This window comes from Toxorhynchites rutilus, chromosome 2 (assembly GCF_029784135.1).
Source record: "Toxorhynchites rutilus septentrionalis strain SRP chromosome 2, ASM2978413v1, whole genome shotgun sequence".
NCBI classification, from domain to species: Eukaryota; Metazoa; Arthropoda; class Insecta; order Diptera; family Culicidae; genus Toxorhynchites; species Toxorhynchites rutilus.
Window position 1 is genome coordinate 258,946,477 of NC_073745.1, and position 18,964 is coordinate 258,965,440.

Consider the following 18,964-nt stretch of genomic DNA (forward strand, 5'->3'; position numbering starts at 1 on the left):
TTGCCACCAAAACAATCTGTATAAACAAACTTTTTCCTTCTTCTACCTGCTGCCGTTTCGCGATTGCGTTTGCCACTCGCTGAAACTAGTTGTTGCCATCGAACCGAATGTGCTCTGTTCTGTAGGCGGGTTTTCTTATTGTCGTGAGCAGCTTTGCAAGCCAACTCGAGCACTCCGGCGGCCGAAATTTTATAACCGCTATTAGGAATACTAGTGCTCCGGCACCAATCCGTTGATGCGATGTGATGTGAAACGATGCCATACAACCACACTGATTTACAGTTTGAAAGAGAATGATATATTTTTCAGCGGATCCGCACGTTTTGTACTTTAGCGGTACACGCTCACAGGATAGAGACAAATCGGCAGACTCAGCCAAAGGGGCGAGTCCAACGAGACGAACGAATGAGCGTTAAAAGGGAGCGATGGCAAAAAAATACATTCATTACGATTTGTTCGCTCGTTGGATTCACATGCAGGCTTAAAAGGGTCCTTTTTAGGATCACAAAATTATCTTTAATTTAAAGAGTTTATTGTTTTGTTATCACTCGATATCCCCATCTTGTAGGACTAAACCTTCCTGTTTAACGATTGCATTTACCACTCGCCACAGCTTTCACAGTTGGAAAATTTCTTCCCTTCCAGCTCGTGACATGTTGTACAGTAAATTATATTTAATGCGACGTGCCGAAGCACCACTCAGTGTCGCATTGGAGGCGATTTTAACCTGTAATTGAACATTTGCGATGACAGTGGTACAGTGTTGACTTTCAATGTGGGGTCATAATTTGGATCTCTATGTTTACAAAAATGTCCAACTAAATAAGTCGCATTACATGTCCGTCCAATTAGCTAAATTTCGAACTAATTGTAAATTACTGTACTTTCAATCTGGAAACAATTTAAGAATTGGTGAAAATTGAATAATCAGGAAAGTCCTCAACTATCAATAAGCTCAGAACAACTGCCAAATTCACATACTCATCAGATCCTGGCAAACAAATTATGAAAAAAACAATGTGTTTAATTATTATTTTGGATATTATTCTAGAATGCATTGAACTGTATTTCCTAAACTCTTTTTTGGAAGGTTTAATGGCCCTGAAAAGCGCCTTGTTTTATGGAATGGTTCCAATTTAGAAAACTTAGTACTCGTGGTTTTGAAAAAAACCATTTCGAACGCCCTCGATGCCGCCTTGTTCTGGATTTGCCACCAAAGCAGTTTGTATAAAGAACAAACTTTTTTGTTCTGCTACCTGATGTTCTGTTCCGAATGCGGGTTTTCTTATCGTCGCGAGCAGCTTTGCCAGCTAACTCGATCACTTCGGCGGCCGAAACTATATAACGCCGGCTAGGTGGACTGGCGCACTGGTACTAACGCGCTCGGCCTAGCTAGCCTTGCGGGGAACTCCAGATCAACACGGTTTGAGCGAGATTTTGCTTTTCTCTTCACTTTTCCTCCTTTGCCATGTCCAGACATGGCTGCTTGGGTTGGTTTTTTGATGTGTTGTGATGCGAACTGATGTGGTGTACGGTTTGAATGAGAATGATCGTTGCGGCAGCGGAGCGGGAATTTTTAAGCTGACTGGCTGGCTCGAGAATTACGCATGTGTGAGACTGCGACCAATGTTTCGTTCATTTTTTTTCTTTTTCCTTTCCAATCGTGCTTCATTGTATTTCGCTGCTGCTCTGGTTGCCCGTTTTGGTCGGTACGATTTGAGGAGCACAAAATGGACCAATCAAAAATGGGCACATAGTGCATTTGGACAATGCTTGATATTTCACAATTATTCAATTATTTATCTCAAGAAAAATGAAATGTTATTCGTTATGATAGACGCGTAGATATATTTCCTATCAATTGATGCAAAAACTTTTGCGATCTATTGAGAAATGCTCGAGTTATAAGCGTTCCAAATCTTGCATTTTTTCCTACTTGTTCAGTGCCTAGATTTCCATTTCACCCCCTATATCTTCCGGTTAGACGTAGTCCTACGTCAAAAACCGATCTCTTAGCAAGATTAGGATCTTCAACTAAATTCGTCGGGCTTGAACCATTTTGCGGATTATCTACATCATGCAAACCTGAGCTCAAAACCTGGGAAATATCAATGATTGAAGCCAACTGGAGGGATCTATCAACACCAAGACAATCCAAATTATTCATTACACCTTGTCGTTTCTGCAATTTCGAATCTGAGGCTTCGGAACATTTACTGTGTCAATGCAGTACACTAATTCAGCGAAGACTGTGAATTCTTGGAAAGGCCATTCTTATGCCTAACAAGATTTGGTCAGCTGAACCAAAACAGGAGCTTTATAAAGGAAATCATACCTTCGTGGGGAATATGCAAAGTCCTGGTGCGACTATCACTTATTCCCCGAATGATAGAACGAACTGACACTGCATACATAGCAAACTGGAGTGCACTACAATAGATCGAACTAATGGTCGCAGTGATACAATGCTCCTACAGAAGAAGAAGCCTAAACTATGAATGATCAATATGATGACAGTAAACTTATGCAATAAGAAATGCAACATCTTCTCGAAAATTTGATTTTTTTTCATTCAAAAATGATGATTTCTAAAACCGGACAAACCATGTTCATTTTTTGGACAAACCATGATCATAATTTCTTTTTGAGGAAATCGTTAAAAAACACAAAAGTTTGAATAATTTCAACGCCTTATGGTAGTGTTAGCAACTAGAGACTTGGGGATTTTCAACAAACCCAAACTCGGGTTGATTGCATGTGATTTTCAAGATGAAAAATGGATTTGCATTTACTAGTTGCGTGAGAACACCCTAAAACGGACAAACCAAGACCATTTGCCCTATCGCTAAAATTCAGAGGAAACCGGATCCTTGCCTGAGCGCTGTAAATTTGAAATGTTTACCTTTTAACGATAATATGTTCGTTGTCCTACTTCACTGTTGAGAAGATAAATTTAAGGAACATAAAATATTTTAACGTTTTCACAGGCTACAAGGTAAGCTTAAATGGTATTTCTACGGAACATGCTTCATTATTCATCATACTGAATTTTATCGCAGCGTAGAACCATCACAATGTTCAGTAAAATTCGAGCGACCAAAAATTACTAGCGTGTCGACATGTCTGGGTTTCCACCGTGCATACACTCCACATTAAATAACATACCGCGAGATACATACAAAGATACACGCAAACGATGGGAGAAGCCACCCACCCGTCGCGAGTTCAGTACCAGCGCCAAGCCCTCGGCGATACATAAAGCATTACAACCATTTATCAAACCGGCTTGACTGCTAGCGGAAACTGTGATAGGTAAAAATGACGATGCTGATATTACACTCTTCCTATCCGGGGGGCCTACAGGGCACGTAGGTAGTGTCGAGACGCCCGGAAACCGTTTGTTAGACGGCGACCTATCCTGAACCAACAGCGCTCCTTTCTAGCAAACATCGTTCATTCCACGTCGAACGAACCGAGGTGGTGGAAAGCTGTTCAGAGGAGTTTCTACGTCAGAGCAGTTGAAATAATTGAATTTTTAATTCCTGATGCGCATATTATGTATTCAGCGGTACATTTACTACAATTAGGGTACGTCGAAAGACTGCTGTTTTTGTATAATTGACTGTTTGATGGAAGCTTAGAAGCATAAGCTGTCAAACACTGAGTTCAGTTTTCAAAAAGTCATCGAATGGTAGTAGCATGCGGTTTGCCTATATTCTTAACAGGAACTATCATTGTCTTATCAGTAAGACAACTGGGTGAGCAATGTGTTAAGATATTTAATGGTTGGATAATTATTAGCATACTATGATTGGCAATTCAAATGTTCAAATTTCGATTACTTTAATCAATTCGAAAGTTCCAAAGTTCAATTAGATGTAGTACAGAATTTATTCCAGCTTCATGTAGACCCATAAAATCTAAGCACGGTTCCAAGTTGGCACTCAGTATTTGGCAAAATTTAACGTTTCGTTTAAGTATTTTTTAACAGTTCCAGACATTGAATCTGCATTCCCAAAAACTGCTTCTACGAGTATTAATGTCAATTCCATCACATCAACTTACTTTCACATTTTTGGGCAAAGCGTTTGCAGATGAATAATACAATGGTAGTTTGATATATGATAATTTTTACAAAATTTTATAATGAATTATTTCAGATTTGCAACCATATGACGAGCTATATCGATTGTAATCGATAACATTTTTTATATTGGTAATCCAGTTTCAGTGACAAAAGACTTGTACGAGTTAGTATTATTACGACCTCTCGTTTGTCTGTTCATCGGTAAGATTATTTATTTAAATTATTTAAATTCATATTTATCTTGATGAGTACCTCTGCTACATGATATTCTATGATGTTTGAACCATGTTTTTGACCTCGATATTAGGTGTTTTGAGTCGTTCAAAATCATAATTCGAACAACTTCCGTAGGTAAGTTATCATCGAAGCCATATTAGGGGCACTTCAGTTAAATTCATTTGTGAGCAAAACATTGTGTGTTCAATGATCGTACAGGTGGGGTAAGGCAAACAACTTCTAGTGCGGGTAAAACGGACAGTTTAAAGATATTGATAAAAAGAGCATATTGATGAGGACTCCAAAAAAAAAATATATATATATATATCGCCATTTCGTTGTGACGGCCATTTTGAATTTGTATTCCTCGTGAATAACTGTGTTCTACTAGTCAAGCCCTTTCATTTGATAATATAGGTATGATAAAATATGTGATCCGCCATTTTGGAGTGGTCGCCATCTTGGATTTTGAAGATAATGAAATACGCAGTTTTATAAAGACTGCAGAGATAATAGTGGGTTCCAAAGTTCCAGATCATTCGGTCAACAGGAAGGGGGTCAAATTTCTATTAATGGGCGACTCATATTCATCGAAAATCGATCCATTTTATTATCATGTAGTGATAAGAAAAAAATTAAAATGGTCACATTTCTACTTCATGTTTGAAATACAAACAAAAAATCTCCAATTAAGACGTGGCAAAATTGTGTTTTTTTTTAAAAGAAAATTGAAATCAGTTCAGAAATGTTAACAGATAACAAAAATCAATCCTCTAGTATTTGGTATGGCTCCCTTTGGCGTCCAGAACTTCCTACACCCAAAGTTAATTTTTAGCACATGTTCTGGCATCCCGATTTATTACATTAAATGAGCTGAAAGATAACATAAAATGTTCTACTCCCCAATACATGTATATCATTTGTATAATATATATACTAGAGCCAATATGAGGGAGCGAAACAGGAGACACATTTAAATGAAAGCATATGAAAGCTTTTCGTATAGTTTGCCAAATACACGGCCCAGACAGAGAAAGATATATTCTCGTTCATGTTCTTCTTTATCGTCTTAGAAAACACCTTCCAACTTCATTCTATGATGAGGTGTAATATTATCACGCTGCTTTATACTAGCGCTGGCAGCAATATGGATAGCGTGGTCGTGTAAAGTAACTTTGGATTCTAGCCGGCCTTGGTTCGATCCCCATTGACGTTGTATGGACTTTTTTTTACACAATCCCAAATGAAAAGAGAAAAGAAAACAGAAAGAGATGTCTGCACGCATTCATACAAACCATTTTTAAGCTTTCAAAATAGCTCATTATTTGCGCATTTGACTCTCATGAACAGGAAAAGGCATCTTTTCTGTCAAAGATGACATGTTTTCTGCCAACGCTAGTTTGGGTGTACAAGCACCGAGGCGAGATTTCTGGTCACTGTATACGGAAGTGCATCCCAGATCCATAATCGTCGATTTGAGTTGCGCTTCGTTCCCTGGATTTTCATTCTTCAGATGGTTCTTGAATTCCCACCACAGATACTCAATAGTGTTCAAGTCCAGTGACTCGTTTTGAGTTGATTGAGACATTGTAGAGCAGGCATTCCCGCATGATTCGTGTCATTATTCTGTTGAAAGTAGATATTACGAGGGAGATCCAATTTCTGAACGGGATACTGCAGGGACGTATCAGGAAGATTAATTAAACCATCTTGTCCATCGCCGAATCGATAAACTCCATGGTTCCAGTTCCAGAAGTCACCAACGTATCATACATCAACTACCGCCGTTTTCTGTGGGAACAAAATGCTGAATTTGGAGCACCGATCCTGGTTTCTTTCACGCCATCTGTCCTCCATCCGATTCAAAGAGATTGGTTTTCATTTCATCCGTATAAAGGACCTCGTTCCAGAACTCCTTAGGTCTGTTAACATATGCCTAAGCAAACTGTAGTCATTTTTTATATCCACATTTGAGAAAGACTATTTAGGGGCAACACGACCTCTCAGATCGTTTCTGTATGCTACTCTGCGGAAAGTGTCGACGCAAACAGCTCTTACTTGCCATTTTGATAACATCAATAAAAAACAAAAATCATCACTGCCCAAGGAATGGTTGGGTGTAGACATTACAAATTGACAAAAAAGTACGCATATTTGCAATGATCTTACTTACAAGGTTTGTTTGTTTGAAGAAATTTAAAGTGTACAATCAATTTTGCAATTGAGATTTTTTCATCTTCTAGGGTTTAATAACTAGTCAAAAAACTTTCCGCGGAATTTTATTGCACGTATAGCTAGTTAAATGTGTGAGTAATAAGCATTCATCAAAAGAATAAATGGATTAAAAATATTTCGTACCAAATAAATGGAATATATAGCCAAGTAGCATGTGTAAACTCAATTTTGCGACTGACTGTATGCGTTCAGATGATGCTTAATATCAATGCTATCTAGAACTAAATCTTTTGAGTGGCCATGAGAAACTAATATTCAAAAGTTACTTAGATTTTATATTCATTCGAGAGAGTAGACAGGAGAAAAATAACACTGAGTTGGGTGGGTGTATAAGAAAGCTAATATCGATCCAAGGTAAATACAGGTTGTTCAATAAGTTAAACTACAACTTTTCATCGTTGCGCACCATGTGCATTCTTTGTGTTGGTATTGGTGTCAGTTTTAGTCTCATATATAGGCTAACCGACACGCACCCACGCTAACACCTTTCGTTTCGAGTCACTTTTGCTGGTTCCGCTCTACCGGACTATGTCATGGTATACAAATTGAGGCTACCGATGCGACTCTTAGTGCCAAAGGCTATGACTTTCCAAAAATGCAAGTTAGTTTGTCACACAGCATCTTATTACGCCAACAAGGAGCGCAGTGCCACTTGCGGAGAGTAACATGTGGGCAAATTCTGCAGTGCGACTAAGCATAAGTGTCCATTAGGCCAATGAAAATGGTCATCTCGTATTTCAAAAAGTAACTCCATAAAAAAATGTTCACCACCTCGAAAAAACACCCTATGCAAAATATAAGCTCAATCGGACTTAAGGGAGTGTGATGCAAAGCGGTCAATGTTTGAGTTTTATGAAAATCTAAAAATCACCCAAAGAGTGAGTAAAGGAAATCGGGGTATTCGAAAAAAAAAATTATGCCAAATATCTTAAACATGAAACGTCGAGATCTAGTGTCATTTCGAAAAAAAATTGTTTGTCAAAAATCGTCCCTCTGGGACTTAGTTTTTTCGGAATACAAAAAGAAAAGTATGGTTTTGGTTGCCAATAAAAATAGCTATCTTTATTTTTCATTCGGAACTTGCTGCGAAATGTTGATTTGCACGATAATACACCCCCCTATGCAAAATATTAGTACATTTTTCGTATTTGGTATTTATAGTTTACATGGTTTCGGGACGCTATATTTTTAATATCTTTCTTGAGAGCTGAGGATTTTCTGCGCTTAGCATGTCCAGAAGTCAGAGAGGCGTTTTTTAGTTTTTGAGTTGTGATTTTTCAAAGTTAACCGATGATTCGAAAAACCCTCTTTTTCCCTTTATTTCGCGATCCACAACATACATTACAATAGCTCACACAGTGATCATGTCTCTTGGGAGAAAATAATTTTATAATTGATTTGTGCTCCAAACTATCCACTATCCAAAAAATTAGAGAGGGTTGTTTTTTTTTCGTTTTCGAGTTGATTTTTCATAACTCAGCCAGAACCGATGAGACCGGTGGGATCCAAACGATAAATTCAGTGCCAGGTCCTGTGATCAAACGCGAGGCTCGACGTGTTAACCGTCTTCAGGTTCTTGACTTAATAGTTCCCCTGGTATGAGCTTTGGCAGAGTAGATTGTTATTTTCGGACGTTGAGGACACCTTTTCATGATAACTTTGCACTCACACTGTAAGCCATCTTAACCCTCTAAGACCCAAATTTTTTATTCGTCTAAAAATACCCATTCCACTTTTATCTCGAATTTCAAACTTTCAACAAAATACGTTCTAGTGGGGGTGAATATTGAAAATAATGTCTGAATAATTTGAAAAGAATATCCATGAAACCCGTCTTAAAGCGAGGTTGGACTGTAGAGCGTTAAAGGTATATAGAGTAATTCCAAATGAAATCGACAAATGACAAAACATGAGTATTTTTGATTCGAATGAAAGTGTGTATTCCGTTTGGGTTAGAGGAAATATGAGTTTTCCACAGCAATTGGGAATTTTTTGCCTCAAGCGTAACTTTTGAAAAGGGCGTATCGATTTGAGTAAGAGAAATCTTTGATAATTTATATCTAAAAAAATATGAGTCGTACCGAAATAGTGTGTTAGAAAGAGTTATAGAGTATTGTTGGCTTAATTTGAAAAAAATATACACTGAGAAGAAAAATTAGTACTCTTTTTTTATTTACAAAATAAGAGTTTAATTTGCAATATCAAAAAATATGTATTTTTTTATTTTTTTCAATTTTTTCATATAAAATAGAAGTCATGCAGAAAATTTAAAAAATGGGCCCAAGATGGTAAAACTATTTTTGGCGAAATTTGTGAAACATCGAATTCTTAGGAATTTTCGAAACTTCGAATTTTTGTATGTTAGCAATCATTCTTAGCCACAAATTATGAATTCTGATGTAATTTAAAACAAAACAAGTTATTATCAATTTCCTTCTAAATGCAACCATTCTCGAGATATTTAAAAAAATATTTCTAATTTATAATCTTTTTTATACTAAATAATCTCTTTTAATATGTTTGTCGTATAGCCTGTTTGTCGTAAATAATCTCTTTTAATATGTTTGTCGTCGTCAATGATATGGATGATTGTCTAACTAGAGACTGCACGCTGAGACAACTTGCAGACGATGGAGTTATTTCCATCACGGGTACTAATCCCGTCGTTCTGCAAAAGTCGTTGCAAGATACCCTGAACAATCTGTTCACGTGGGCCCTCAAGCTGGGTATCGAATTCTCTACGGAAAAAACTGAAATGGTCGTTTTTTCTAGGAAGCACGAACCCGCCCAATTCCAGCTTCACCTATCCGGCAAAACGATCCAACACTCTATGTTTTTCAAATACCTGGGTGTATATTTTGATTCTAAGTGTACCTGGGGGAGACACATTGCGTATTTGAAACAGAAATGCCAGCAAAGAATCAATTTTCTCCAAACAATTACCGGAACATGGTGGGGTGCCCATCCAGGAGACCTCATTCAGTTGTACAAAACAACGATATTATCAGTGTTAGAATATGGCAGTTTTTGCTTCCGATCAGCTGCCAGGATTCATATTCTCAAGCTGGAGAGAATACAATATCGTTGCTTGCGTATAGCCATGGGGTGTTTGCATTCGACACATACGATGAGTCTCGAAGTTTTGGCAGGAGTACCCCCGCTTACTCTTCGGTTCACAGAATTATCCTACAGATTTCTCATCCGTTGCAAAATCATGAATCCATTGGTGATTGATAACTACTTGGTGATTGAAATCTACTACAACTGACTCCTCAGTCAAGTTTTATGTCTATATACCATGAGTACCTTACCCACGACGTGCACCCTTCACCAGGCATCTCCAACCAAGTTTGCTTCCCATACTTCTGCAATTCCTCTGTCATTTTTGATCTGTCCATGCGACAAAAAATCCATGGAATCCCAGATCACCTACGCTCCGATTCTATTCCGCCGATATTTTCGGCAGAATATGGGAAAGTTGGATCTGATAAAATGTTCTTTACTGACGGTTCATTCATAAACGAGTCCACTGGCTTCGGCATCTTCAATGAAAATTCCAGTGCCTCTTTCAAACTCAAAGATCCTTGTTCCGTGTATGTCGCTGAACTGGGTGCGATATATTACGCATTAGGGATCATTGAAACATTGCCCATCGACCACTATTTTATTTTTTCAGACAGTCTCAGCTCAATAGAGGCAATCCGCTCAATGAAGGTTGATAAACGCTCATCTTATTTCCTAACTAGAATAAGACAACTATTGAGTGTTTTGGTCGAAAAATTATTCAAGATTACCTTAGTATGGGTTCCCTCTCATTGCTCGATTCCGGGGAATGAGAAAGCGGACTCGCTAGCTAAGGTGGGCGCTTTAGAAGGCACACTTTTTGAAAGGCAAATTGCTTATAATGAATTTTTCCACATTCCTCGTCAGTATACGCTCGTAAGTTGGCAGCGCATGTGGAGTGGTGATGAGTTCGGTCGTTGGTTACACACGATTATCGCTAAGGTCTCGACGAGGGCATGGTTCAAGGGATTGAATGTAGGTCGTGATTTCATTCGCGTGATATCTCGGCTTATGTCCAATCACTACAACCTCAACGCGCATCTCTATCGCATTGGGCTCGCAGCAAACAATCTTTGTGATTGTGGCGATGGCTACCACGACATCGAGCATGTTGTCTGGTCGTGTATCCGGTTCCATGCTGCTCGCTCTCAGCTCTCTAGAGCACTGAGAGCACAAGGCAGACAATCGGATATCCCCGTCCGGGATATCTTAGGTAGCCGGGATCCTGATCTTCTGCTTCATCTATAGCTGTTCCTCAGAAACGCCGATGTCAACGTTTAATGATGTTTCCTTCGTTGTGTCCCCGTTTCATATCCCTCCTATCCGATCGATAAACTTTTACTTAGTCGCGGCAATACATACACACACTCTTTACAGACACACGGGCCAAAGGTTGTGCAGTCCACTGATCATTCAACAAGAGCCAAAGGTTGTACCGCTCATGACAACTCTACACGAGCTGATGATTGCGCCGCCATTCTATCCTGGATTCCTCGAGTCGAGAAAGACGCACCACGCTAGATATGGGGTACAGACTAGGGGGGCGTTGCTGATTAATGGTCAGCTGCATCCCAATAGGAAGTATCCCGTGTCGGGCACACGTACAGAGCATCGAAGACTGCGACATACCAATTATGAGAACACTTGTAATACTAACCTCGAGTCAACCGCGAGTAATCGGTTACATATTACTAACATAGTCTAAGCAAATATTGTCAAAATATTGAACTCCCGGCCCCGTTAGGCTGACGCCATATGAGCCTTAATAAAATATATATTTTGGATAAAAAAAAAAAAAATATGTTTGTCGTGATATACCGTCATGTTCATGAAATTTTATGAATTTTCTTATAATTTCCAACATTTTTTTCGATTGATTAAAGTTTGTATTAAGATAAAAAAGATTTTTTAGTTTCGCTACGTTTTGTATTAACCCACATGTCTTCGAATGTTTCGTAACGTAACTCCTAAACATATGTCTTTACCATAACGATGTATTTGGAAAAGTTGTTGGAAATTATAAGCGAATTCATAAAATCTCATGAACATGGTGGTATAACACGACAAACATGTTTAAAGGGCCTATTTACTATTAAAAAGACAATAAATTACAAAAAAAAATTTAAATATCTCGAGAATGGCTAAGATTGCTAACATACTAAAATACGAAGTTTCGAAAATTCCTAAAAATTCGATGTTCCACAAAGTTCGTCAAAAATAGTTTTACCATCTTGGGCCCATTTTTTAAATTTTCTGCATGACTTCTTTTTTGTATGAAAAAATTTAAAAAAAAATTAAAAATATGTATTTTGGATATTGCAAATTGAATTTTTATTTTGTAAATGAAAAACAGAGTACTAATTTTTTTTTCTCAGTGTACATTTTTTTCATATTCAACCATCAATACTCTATGACTCTTTCTAAGACACTATTTCGGTACGACTCATAGTTTTTGAGATATAAATTATCAAAGATTTCTCTTACTCAAATCGAAACGCCCTTTTCAAAAGTTACGCTTGAGTCAAAAAATTCCCAATTGCTGTGAAAAACTCATATTTCCTCCAACCCAAACGGAATACACACTTTCATTCGAATCAAAAATACAAGATTTTAAAATCTGCATTTTTGGGACGATTTCATTTTGGAATTGCTTTTGATACACGGTTAATTTCCGGAACTCTATATCAAACTAATTTCTATAAGATTTTTTCCACTAGGAAAAATGATTATTGGAGAATATTATCTCAAAGTTTTAGGAGCATTTAATTGCCAGGGGATCCGCCGAGCTCCACCAAAATCTACTAGTACTTCTTTATAAACTATGAAGCGTCTCCAGGTATTGTGTGAAGATATTTTTTAAAGAAATTGTGCAAACAATACACACATCAAGCTTAACCGTCAGGTTAATTTCTCCCATCAGAATTCCAATGGCTGAATAATACTCATGAAAGGTACCAGTACATGAATTATTCACCAACACTCGCTCCGCACTGGCAAAGTCATGCAAATTGCTATCGAGCGACGTCGCCGAGCTTCATGCCCTACAAAATGTAGCTTGTCCAAGGAAAAATGTGGGATGAGGCGAATGATTACAATGAACCAACGGTCCTCCGTCGAAGGCTGTAGAAAGTACAGCCAACAAGAGCCAACTCATCGAGGACATAAAAAAGAGCTGTATTATTTGCTTTCCAAGAAATATGAAACCTTTGCGTGATTCAAATAATTAGTAAGCTTACGTATGTGTTGAGCGACCCGGGGCTAGATTAATTATCTAGGATCAGCAGTGGCTGGGGTGAGAGTATTTCATTGCATGGTCATCCGCATAAGTGGACGATTTATACCATTTGAAAAAAAAACTAAAGGAAAATCCAAACAAATATAAACAAATATAAATTTGCCAACACAAGACACAAGCCATCAACTGAAATCGACCGAATCAATACTTACCAATACACAAATGGGAGTTTATAAACAGCCGGCTGTCCCATATCCTATATCATTATCGAATTCGATGCCCGCGCCCGAATGTCAATATTGGCGATCCACTTTTCTTTTCGGTTGTTTCGGTTGTTTGTTTCGGAGATGTTTACCGCTCCTTTAAAATATATGTTGCTCCGCCGTTGTCGCGGGAAATCACTTTCGACAAAAACAAAATACGTTTAACTCTGGAAACGATTCCACTGTCGGGATATGGTGGAGGAAACACAAGAAAAATCAACCGCAGAGAAATTTGCGCTCAAAGCATACACTCCCTGCAAGAGAAGAAAATACGAAGAAGATTATATATATATATATTACACCATGTTTAGTTCTGTGATGTATCGTGTGATATCATGGTTTGCACAGTTTTTCCCTCGAGTTCGAAGGAGTGACTGAATTACTCCAATTTGTTTGTGCATGCACCCAGGTTTATACGTGATTTATTCAACTAATTTAGACAAGCAGTCAACCTTTACTATATCTATCTAGTGTCATAAAACAGTATAAACATGACATGTAAATATTGAAATCGAGCGGCATTAATTCCAGTGTAAAAGCGTCATAAGATACTGATAAAAAAGCTCTAAGGCATTTTCTCATTAATCAACTGAGCTTTTTTGTGTGTTTTACCCCTCTCCATCTAGTTGCTGTAATTAATTAATTTTCCCCGCCCTTTACAAACGAATGCTATGCTTATAAATGCTAGGATAACAACCGACAAATGGGTGCTTGTTTATACGAACGAATTTAAATCGAAAGCATACATATCCACTTGGACGAACACAAAGGAGAGTGATGCTGAAACACTGGTAAGCCGGTCAGCATATAAACGGTGATCCATTATTTAACATTTCACCATCCATTATTCAACTGGTCTGTCACATAAAATTGCTTTTTCTGGGGCACGTCTGGATTTGTGATAGATGTAATTATTTTATGACATGTCCAGTGTGTAACCATATGGAAATGGAGCTTGGGATAAAATGCGTCCGTTGCAGCATATCCAATCACTCTTGTGAGATGTAGAAAATTATGAATCTATTGAAATGCATTCGTTTGAAGGAAAAACATTGCTTGAATGAAACTGTGAAACATCATACCTCTACTCGTATTTAGTGGAATGGACAGTAAAGATATTAGCATGATCTTAATCAGAAGGGCGTCTTGAGCGAAATTTTGGAGATCAGCCTTCATATTATGCCAAGCTTCTCATTTGTTTCATTTTAAACCGAATAAATTCAGGTTTGTATCTGAAGCAATTGGATGAAATTTTAGTTCCCTACATTGAGAGGGACGGGAATGAGTACCTAACATCCGTTTCCCGCCGTTTTTGTAAGAAAATTGAGATTTTACTGCTAAAGTTGTTCTATCCTCATTCTTGAAGGTATCGTCTGTCTATAGCCAAAGCCTTGTTCAATCTTTCTAGCAGAAAACAGATTCGTTGTCTGAAGAACTGCGGGCTCTTTGAAGCGATCCACGAGTCTACCCATTTGTTTGCGTCTTCGTAAAAATGAAACTGTTGCCCAACCTGGCCACGCGTCATCGATATGAATAACGTCTAACGATTCTGCTAGATTGTGTCGAACTCAATCTTCAGAAAACATACGCTACGCTGCACTTGAGTTTAATTTTCATCAGCGTGCGTTCATAACAAACACGTATTCTTTCTTGGTACGAAGTGTAAAAAATTGATAAACACGAGAGCGCCGAATAAATACAGCGCAGAATTCAAATACTCAACACCGCTTCTCACTTGAGTGATGCGTTCCTCGCTTTATAAACGCACACATCAAATTCTAGCGCCCGTTTTGTCTTCGCTCGTTCTAAGGGTGCTCATACACTGTTTGACCAAAGCCAAATACTTGACTTTATTTGACAGATAAAATAGGACCAGCGTGTACTGATCTAATATATTCGACACAAACCACGACAAGCAAATATTTAGTTATTGTATGCATAAAATATTTTTCGGTCTGTTCTTTGAACCTGTCGGTAAATGGTTAGGTTACCTTAAATATTTCAATAAATTTTTTCCATGATCTATGTTTGACATTCTTCACACAAGCGCACACGGTTGGTATGGAGGCGCGCTGTTGTTATTATGCTTTGCTCAAGGTGACCATTAGGGTGCCAATGAAAATGGTGATCTCTAATTTCAAAAAGTTACCTCTTAAAAAATGTTCACCACCTCGGAAAAACACCCTATGCCAAATGTCAGCTCAATCGGACTTAAGGCAGAGTGGCGAAAGCGGTCAAAGTTTGGGTTTTTTTTTAAATTCGAAAAATCACCCAAGGGGTGAGTAAAGGAAATCGGGGTTTTCGAAAAAAAAATTGATGCCAAATGTCTTAAAATTGCATGAAACGTCGAGATCTAGTGTCATCTCGATTTTTTTTTTGTAAAAAAATCGACACTCTGCGACTTTATTTTTTTTTCGGAAAACGAAACGAAACGTATGGTTTTGGGTACCAATAAAAAAAGTTATCTGGATTATTCATTCGGAACTTGCTTATTCATTGCATTGCATTGCTCATTCGAACTTCATTTATTAGTGCCACAGACGTAAAAATTTTTTTTTTTAAAACCGAAAGATAACCGAAAATCGTGGTTTTCAAGAAAAAAATTGTTGACGCCAAATGTCTTAAAATTGCATTATTCGTCGAGATTTACTGTTAGCTCGAAAAAAAATTTGTCAAAAAAAATTTGTTTTTAGCGCTTGCTCGTTTTTCCGTTTGAAAAGGCGATTTTTATCAAAAAAAAAATTTTGAGATAACTGTGAATCTCGATGTACCATGCAATTTTAAGACATATGGCATCAAAAAAAAAATTTTTTTTTCCAGATGACACTAGATCTCGATGTTTCATGCAATTTTAAGACATTTGGCATCAACTTTTTTTTCGAAAACCCCAATTTCCATCACTCCCCTCTAGGGTGGTTTTTCGATTTTCAAAAAACTCAAACTTTGACCGCTTTGCGCCACTGTCCCTTGAGTCCGATTGAGCTGATATTTGGCATAGGGTGTTTTTCCGTGGTAAACATTTTGTATAGGGTAACTTTTTTAATTTTTAGGGTCAATTTTTTCCCATACATTCATTGGCACCCTAGTGACCATACACTTTTTTGTTCGGAGGCCAAATATGTGATACTTTTTAACAGATAAAGTTTGATTTTAAATTTTGTAAAAACACAATTTTGTTTACCACTCTTCAGTTATCAACAGTGGAAACTTGTTACACATCAGCACGGCGTTGCATTCTGAAGACTGTGGTGTAGTGTAAAGGCACGTTTCTTGTAAATAAATGATTTTTTTTTCATGCTAATAAAATATATTTTTCTAAAAATGTCCAATTTCAAACGCTTATTGCTCAGTCATTTCATGGTGGATTAATGAGATTTTTGCATCAAACAATTTCGGCACTCTATAACAATTTTTCACCTTGAATAAAATAATATATATCATGTAACTAACTATCGAACAATTGAAAACTCTCAACCCCTTTCCTAACGCAAATACCCACTTCTGATTGGTCGAAATTGACGACACATGCGGCGGGTCCCTAACAGAGACATCAAAACCAAGCTGCCTGGGGGAAATCGACAATGCAAATACATGAAAGTAAAGGGCATTTTTATATTGCAAGTAAGGTGAGTGATACGATTAATTCTAACAAATAAAATTTAAATTTGGAACTTTAAAGTTGGTTGCTTCGTGAAATTTCATTTCAATGACCGATCGTGTATTGTGAAAAATTTAGCATAAGTGTAAGTGTAAAATTGTATATGGTAGCATTTGTGTTAAAATGACTTGATATATGAAACGATTTAGTTCAATTTTCATAAATAAAAACCAAGGTGTGTTCCCGCTCGAGAACGGGTCGTTTGGTTTAAGCTGTCTGTTTTGTTATGTTCATTTTCACCCAGGGAAAGTTTATACGACGAGAAAGATTGGAAAAGTGAATAAATAGTAGAAAAAGTGATTTCCCATATGCTTTACATATAGTATTAGGTGTTGTTCGCCCAATTAAAATTCGCATTGGGTTGAATAAACACTCAGAAAGTAAAAATTATAAAAGAAAATTACTTTTCCATTTCAAATATGATTTCTCTATATTAAAGTAACATGTTATTTACTGATGAGAAAAAATGATAATTGTGTTCGGTATTGGTAACTATCTTATGTTACATTGGTGTGTTTTTTTTTTTCATTATTTCATCCATACATAACACAGGAGGCATCTCGTCTAGGATCACAGAGAGCGGTACTCATCATATCTCGTTCCACTTTGGTATCTTTTGTCTGATACTTACCATCCAACGACTGTTTACCATCCTTCTGTCATCATCACTCGGTAAACACTGGTGGAGTGAACAAACAATACCCAACAACCAAACAAAACGGCCTTTTTCAGGGCACCGAATCATTATCAAAGAGTTTAACGATGTAATTCTTCAAACATACCCAAAATCAACAGATAGCCTAACGGAATCCTACGTCAACTATGCGGTCGTGTCTCGGACACAACCCTCCTGTGACTTTTATTTTTTATTTTGTTTCATACAGACTGACGGACAATGTTTGTGTCACAACGGTTGAATCACACGTACACATTGTTAATTTTAGGCGTTGTCATAGGTTAAAGATGAGTTACAAATGATGGTAATAGAACAAACATAGAGTTGCCTGTGACTACAGTATGTGTCAGCTATTTCTGAAAGAAGAGTGCCACACTAAGTGCACTTCGTGCATTGACAAATCTGGACATATGGCCAGCTTGTACATTGTTCCCGCGAGAACAAAAAATGTTCATGAGTCAACAATCCTCAGCTTCATCGACTAAACCACACAAACCATCGGCTCTTTTCAGGGCCACCGAAACTTTCACTTAAATTTTTAATTAATAGAAAGCGAATTAAATATTTGTTTTAAGATGCATCCGAAGCAATTCCCAATGAATGAAGGAATGAATGGATATTTGTAATTTGTTTGTTGAACTTTTTCTTTTAAAATGTCCACTCATTCGTTCATTCATTGAGAATAGATTCGGGTGCAATCAATTCTCAATTATCCAATTCTTTTAGCAGGAAGACCATACTGTGTGTTGGGTGAGACCGGAAAAAGACAGATGGATTTCCATGACTTTGCTCCATTATATTTGAGGTATACAATTTTGATTTTATGTAGTGTTTATCCATCTCAGGATTGTTTTTGACGTAGAACTACGTCTTTCATTAAGGGTGCCAAATCAGAAAACAGGTCACGTTTTTATGAAATAAAGTTAACGTTAATAACTATTTTTGCCGCGAACGGATTTTGGAGATTTATATAATAAACGAATCGGAAATTCCCTAAGATTTGTTTAATATACTATACATTCGAATCCCCTGGTTTGTAAATGGTTAAAATGCATGTAAACTTTAAGGGTTTCCATTTTCCCATACATTTTTTGAGAATAGCGCAAAATGATGAGAAGTGTTTATATTCCTAGTAGTTTCAAGCCACCAATGTATGGCTCTGTACGCATGCTATGGCGAACGCTTGTTTGGCGCCTGGTTTACGTTATACGAACGATGCCTAGAGGTGCGATTCCACTGAGGCAATACTAAATAACATGTAGCATGATATTTGATACTTGCAAGTGTTGTCATTGTTGTTTTTTCCATGCGGTGCCAAAGATATATTGTTGTAGTTATGAGATGTGGAATAATGGTGCTGGTGCAACATGTATATAATCGACTGTAGCCGAGTCTATGTCAATTGCGAAAAGGCCACCGGAATAGCGTTCGAGGTAAATCTTCAATGCATTGACATAAAATAAATTACGACATAAGATCAACTAGTGTATTGTTCTGCGAGGGTAAGAATGAATCATCAATCAATTTTCGT

General features: G+C 37.4%; 1 protein-coding gene across 2 annotated transcripts in view; it reads right to left on the reverse strand.

Moving 5' to 3' along the window:
- Positions 1 to 18,964, reverse strand: part of LOC129770071 (leucine-rich repeat-containing protein 15) — a 166,988-nt gene that overhangs the window by 85,864 nt on the left and 62,160 nt on the right. The window contains exon 2 of one of the 2 annotated variants that reach the window (XM_055772688.1): positions 13,049 to 13,353. The exons of the other annotated variant lie outside the window; for it this stretch is intronic. The gene's annotated coding sequence lies outside the window, so the exon portion shown is untranslated. The remainder of the gene's footprint in view (positions 1 to 13,048; positions 13,354 to 18,964) is intronic. 2 annotated transcript variants of the gene reach the window in all.